This window comes from Maniola hyperantus, chromosome 2 (assembly GCF_902806685.2).
Source record: "Maniola hyperantus chromosome 2, iAphHyp1.2, whole genome shotgun sequence".
NCBI lineage: Eukaryota > Metazoa > Arthropoda > Insecta > Lepidoptera > Nymphalidae > Maniola > Maniola hyperantus.
The window spans coordinates 53,087-59,635 of record NC_048537.1 but is presented as its reverse complement, the minus strand read 5'-3'; the positions used below and the strand labels follow the sequence as shown (position 1 = coordinate 59,635).

Genomic DNA, 6,549 nt, shown 5'->3' with positions numbered 1-6,549 from the left:
AGTTAAAAAATTTGAGACCGTGTAACTTTGAAACTGAATATTTATCGGATTTGTAGGAAACTACCCTAGAATAGTAGAGGGGGATTCCAACATCAATGGAAACTACAGACAAAGATAGTATTTCCTACAACGTATCTACAATTAATGTCATTGAGTTAGTATTCAAGTGAGAGACAAAGTACGTTGGTTCGGAGCGCACTGCGAATGAACCTGAAATTTTTCTATTTTTGAATCTCAGAACTACCGATAGTTGGAAAAATACAAAATAAATAAGGTACCTATATATCAAGTAGTTAGGTTTGTTTGTAAGGACACTTTAAAAACTACAAATCTACAATCGGCAGTAGTGATTCTATCACAACATTAAAATGCAAGTTATCTCTCTGACCCAAAGTACCGAAAACGGAATGTGAGCCGTAGCTCCGTAGCATCCCTTGTACAGAGTGAAGCTACGAGCTAGCAGGCAGCAGGTACGGCTCACAGGACGTAGGCTCTCGCGGCCGGCTCAGTCCGTAGTCGAGCGTAGATACGCGCGGACGTGGCTGCGGGCTTCCGGGCCAAAGTTGCGAAGGCTTTCGCGCTGTTTGCGAAAAAAGTGTGACTTTACGTGAAAGTGTAAACAGTATTGTGTCACTGAGTTTGTGTTTAATGTTCGACAACTTTACATAGGTAAGTTTAGTCATTTTTTAAGTTCAAGTTTGTAAAAGTTTTACTTTTAAGTTTTGAACCACTGAAATTTATATTTTTACAATTATAACTAAGATATATTTAGAGTAGTGTATCAAGAACGCTGTGACAGTCTCTTGGTAAGACATAAAGTAAATTCTATTCTAATCACATTCAGTAAAACTTACCGCAGATTTTAATCTTTACCAAATAATATTACTTAGTACTTATAATATAAATGTTTACAAGCAGTCTAATTAATGCATCTCAACCATATTATCTCAACACACCAGGCAAAGTAAAACAAATCGTAATATCGTTTAAGACAAGAAAGTCACTTAAGTAGTATAAAGTAAAGCACAAAACTGCTGACTACTACTTTAATGCTTTACTACTAAACTACTAGTACTAGTAGTATAAAGTGTAGCACGAATTGATATTTAAACGTACTAAACTAATATCAAGTTTTTACAATAGAAAAAGTGACGTTCATAAAAGATTCTTACGTACTAACACTTAAAATTCACTAGTAGGTACTAAACCAGAAAAGTCAATTAGGATTTAGGATTAAAATAAAACCACCACTTACATTTTTAAATAAATCTTGTAATGTAAAGTTAAACTCAGTGACACAAAAGCTTTAGTCAGCGAGACCGACACTTCCATGACTTATGTGATTCATTCCATCGGCTCTGGACCCGGCCATGAAACGGAACGGCTTAGTGGGAAATCGATTCCATTTTACGATTAACTTACAAATTTCGAAAACTGCGAAATTTTTTGTTATTTAAAAATACGTATAAAATTGAATATTTTCTTCGGAAAATAAAATAGTTGATAAAATTATTCAAAACTAGATGATGCCCGCATGGATATAGGTTTTTTTAGGGTTTCATACCTCAAAAGAAAAAACGGAACCCTTATAGGATCACTTTGTTGTCTGTCTGTCTGTCTGTCAAGAAACCTACAGGGTACTTCTCGTTGACCTAGAATCATGAAAGTTGGCAGGTAGGTAGATCTTATAGCTGACATTTGGGGAAAAATCTGAAAACCGTGAATTTGTGGTTACATCACACAAAAAAAATTAAATTGTGGTCATGAACTAAAATTAGTATTTTCAATTTTCTAAGTAAGATAACTGTATCAAGTGGAGTATCAAATGAAAGGTTTTCACCTGTGCATTCTAAAACAGATTTTTATTTATTTTATGTATCATAGTTTTTGAATTGTGCTGCAAAATGTCGAAAAAATACGACTGTAGAACGGAACAGAGCCTGACTCGCACTTTGCCGGTTTTCTAATCCCGTGGGAACTCTAGAATTTTCCGGGATAAAAAGTAGCCCATGTACGTCCACGGGGTTTAAGCTAACTCTGTACCAAATTTCATCAAAATCGGTTGAATGGTTGGGCCGTGAAAAACTAGCAGACAGATAGACAGACACACTTTCGCATATTTTATAATATTAAGTATGGATAGGATAACTTGCTGAAAAGTAATTTTATTTAAGTTTATCTATATCCTGTTACTTATTCATAATATAGTGTAACATTACATTCTAGTTCCCCCGGGGCGGGGGTTTGAAAACCTAAATCCACGCGGACGAAGTCGCGGGCATCAGCTAGTTACATAATATCTAAAAGTTTCGTAATTCGATCCCATTCCTTGCCGCTGACGTTATTAACCAAGTCGCTACGAACTCCCGTAGCGCCGCTACACACATTCGTAACTCCACTACGACGCTACGGTAAAGCTACGACGCTAACTCAATAACACAAGTTATTTCATTTCTCACCGGTTCTTTACCACAATGTGATGACATCCCTGGCGCAGTGGTAAGCGCTGTGGTTTTATTAGTGGGAGGTCCCGGGTTCGATTCCCGGCGGAGGTTAGGAATGTTATAATTTCTAAATTTCTGGTCTAGTTACCACTCTACCAGCAAAGACGTGCCGCCAAGCGATTTAGCGTTCCGGTACGATGACGTGTAGAAACCAAAGGGGCATAGGTTTAATAAAAACTGCCCTTCCAGGTTAGCCCGCTTCCATCTTAGACTGTATCATCACTTACCACCAGGTGAGATTGCAGACAAAGCTAACTTTTATTTGAATAACAAAAAATTATACATCGCTGTTATATTGAAAGCGGCCATTGAGCAAATTCATACTTCCATACTAATATTATAAATGCGAAAGTGTGTCGGTCTGTCTGCTAGCTTTTCACGGCCCAACAGTTCAACCGATTTTGATGAAATTCGGTACAGAGTTAGCTTACATCCCGGGGAAGGACATGGGCTTTATATCTCGCAAAATTCAAGAGTTACCGCGGGATTTTTAAAAATGTAGATCCACGCGCACGAAGTCGCGGGCATCAGCTAGTGTTGTATAAGTGTGATATATAAGTGTGATATATAAGTGTGATATATAAGTGTGATATATAAGTGTGATATATAAGTGTGATAGTATCACCATCTCTCAATGTCATTATGAGCTGCTCAAAAAGAAGTAAACAATGTTACCACAAAATTAGCTATGGAGGGTAAGTAGATCGGAACGCAAATTAGTTTACAAAGTATCGCAGCATCAGTTGCATGAGGCGAGATGAGATGAGAGGGAAGTGGCAGCAGAGTGCAAGTAGTGCAAGTAGTGCAAGTAGTGCAAGTTGCCGGGAACTGACGACAGAGGCAGATGGCGCCTCGGCGCCTCCACTCAATTATAATATTCCCCAACAACCATCGCTTACCCATTTTTACTCAGACCTCATTAAAATAGTAAATATATAAAGTAGGAGTTAGTTTATTAATTATTCCTTACACAATTTTGGAAGGATTATTATAATTATCAGTGATTATAATTTTACTGACTCGCTTCTGCTCGCGACTTTGTCCGCGTGGACTACATAAATTTCAAATCCCCATTTAACCCACTTAGGGGTGGAATTTTAAAAAATCCTTTCTTAGTGGATACCTACTCTGTATAAAGAACACACCCTTCAAATTTCATGTCTCTAGGACCAGCAGATTAGTCTGTGCGTTGATATATAAGTCAGTCAGTCAGTCAGGACTTTTAATTTTATATAACAACTAGCTTACGCTCGCGCCTTCGTCCGCGTGGACTTCACAAATTTCAAACCCCTATTTAACCCTCTTAAGGGTTGAATTTTCAAAAATCCTTTCTTTGCGGATGCCTACGTCATAACAGCTATCAGCATGCCAAATTTCAGCCTGATTAGTCCAGTAGTTTGAGCTGTGCGTTGATAGATCAGTCACTCAGTCAGTCAGACACCTTTTCCTTTTATATATGTATTTAGATATAAAATATAAAAAAAGTACAGATGATTTTTGGAGCGGTGATAGCAAAGTAGCTGAGACTTCGACCCGCTCGCTGTGCGAGAGGTTGGGGGTTCGATCCTGGACACGCACTTTTGCGGCTTCTTTTGCGTGTAATTTTGTTTGAAATCGTAATAGGTTGAACAATGAACAACAGTACCTAGGCTGTAAGCACTTCCCATTTGTGGCGTCAATTGAAACAGGCAAAAACTGCATTTTGTAGAGATTATAAAGAGAACATTTGTTTATAGTATAATACAAATGTATAAATATTAAACATCAAAGTTACGTGAATTCAATGAGGCTAATTGTGCTGACACAACACAAGTTGCCGGTGTTGCTAGCGGGCGCCGGGCGCCGAGCGCCGGGCGCCGGGCGCCGGGCGCCGGGCGCCGGGCGGCTCTCAGTTTCACGATCGAGTGCTCCTCCTCCTTCCCACTTCCCGCACGGGGCTTCCCGCTTGCTTGCACTGAGCGCCGCACACAGGAGGCTCGGGTTACACTACACTAATTGTGCTGACACAACACAAGTTGCCGGTGTTGCTAGCGGGCGCCGGGCGGCTCTCAGTTTCACGATCGAGTGCTCCTCCTCCTTCCCACTTCCCGCACGGGGCTTCCCGCTTGCTTGCACTGAGCGCCGCACACAGGAGGCTCGGGTTACACTACACTAATTGTGCTGACACAACACAAGTTGCCGGTGTTGCTAGCGGGCGCCGGGCGGCTCTCAGTTTCACGATCGAGTGCTCCTCCTCCTTCCCACTTCCCGCACGGGGCTTCCCGCTTGCTTGCACTGAGCGCCGCACACAGGAGGCTCGGGTTACACTACACTAATTGTGCTGACACAACACAAGTTGCCGGTGTTGCTAGCGGGCGCCGGGCGGCTCTCAGTTTCACGATCGAGTGCTCCTCCTCCTTCCCACTTCCCGCACGGGGCTTCCCGCTTGCTTGCACTGAGCGCCGCACACAGGAGGCTCGGGTTACACTACACTAATTGTGCTGACACAACACAAGTTGCCGGTGTTGCTAGCGGGCGCCGGGCGGCTCTCAGTTTCACGATCGAGTGCTCCTCCTCCTTCCCACTTCCCGCACGGGGCTCCCCGCTTGCTTGCACTGAGCGCCGCACACAGGAGGCTCGGGTTACACTACACTAATTGTGCTGACACAACACAAGTTGCCGGTGTTGCTAGCGGGCGCCGGGCGGCTCTCAGTTTCACGATCGAGTGCTCCTCCTCCTTCCCACTTCCCGCACGGGGCTTCCCGCTTGCTTGCACTGAGCGCCGCACACAGGAGGCTCGGGTTACACTACACTAATTGTGCTGACACAACACAAGTTGCCGGTGTTGCTAGCGGGCGCCGGGCGGCTCTCAGTTTCACGATCGAATGCTCCTCCTCCTTCCCACTTCCCGCACGGGGCTTCCCGCTTGCTTGCACTGAGCGCCGCACACAGGAGGCTCGGGTTACACTACACTAATTGTGCTGACACAACACAAGTTGCCGGTGTTGCTAGCGGGCGCCGGGTGCCGGGTGCCGGGCGGCTCTCAGTTTCACGATCGAGTGCTCCTCCTCCTTCCCACTTCCCGCACGGGGCTCCCCGCTTGCTTGCACTGAGCGCCGCACACAGGAGGCTCGGGTTACACTACACTAATTGTGCTGACACAACACAAGTTGCCGGTGTTGCTAGCGGGCGCCGGGTGCCGGGTGCCGGGCGGCTCTCAGTTTCACGATCGAGTGCTCCTCCTCCTTCCCACTTCCCGCACGGGGCTCCCCGCTTGCTTGCACTGAGCGCCGCACACAGGAGGCTCGGGTTACACTACACTAATTGTGCTGACACAACACAAGTTGCCGGTGTTGCTAGCGGGCGCCGGGTGCCGGGTGCCGGGCGGCTCTCAGTTTCACGATCGAGTGCTCCTCCTCCTTCCCACTTCCCGCACGGGGCTCCCCGCTTGCTTGCACTGAGCGCCGCACACAGGAGGCTCGGGTTACACTACACTAATTGTGCTGACACAACACAAGTTGCCGGTGTTGCTAGCGGGCGCCGGGCGGCTCTCAGTTTCACGATCGAGTGCTCCTCCTCCTTCCCACTTCCCGCACGGGGCTTCCCGCTTGCTTGCACTGAGCGCCGCACACAGGAGGCTCGGGTTACACTACACTAATTGTGCTGACACAACACAAGTTGCCGGTGTTGCTAGCGGGCGCCGGGCGGCTCTCAGTTTCACGATCGAGTGCTCCTCCTCCTTCCCACTTCCCGCACGGGGCTTCCCGCTTGCTTGCACTGAGCGCCGCACACAGGAGGCTCGGGTTACACTACACTAATTGTGCTGACACAACACAAGTTGCCGGTGTTGCTAGCGGGCGCCGGGCGGCTCTCAGTTTCACGATCGAGTGCTCCTCCTCCTTCCCACTTCCCGCACGGGGCTTCCCGCTTGCTTGCACTGAGCGCCGCACACAGGAGGCTCGGGTTACACTACACTAATTGTGCTGACACAACACAAGTTGCCGGTGTTGCTAGCGGGCGCCGGGCGGCTCTCAGTTTCACGATCGAGTGCTCCTCCTCCTTCCCA

At 46.2% G+C, this 6,549-nt stretch overlaps 1 protein-coding gene across 1 annotated transcript in view; it reads left to right on the top strand.

Moving 5' to 3' along the window:
• Positions 1–521: 521 nt before the first annotated feature.
• The window catches only part of LOC117988825 (cell adhesion molecule Dscam2-like), a 48,499-nt gene continuing 42,471 nt past the window's right edge, over positions 522–6,549 (top strand). The window contains exon 1 of the mRNA XM_069502113.1: positions 522–669. The gene's annotated coding sequence lies outside the window, so the exon portion shown is untranslated. The remainder of the gene's footprint in view (positions 670–6,549) is intronic.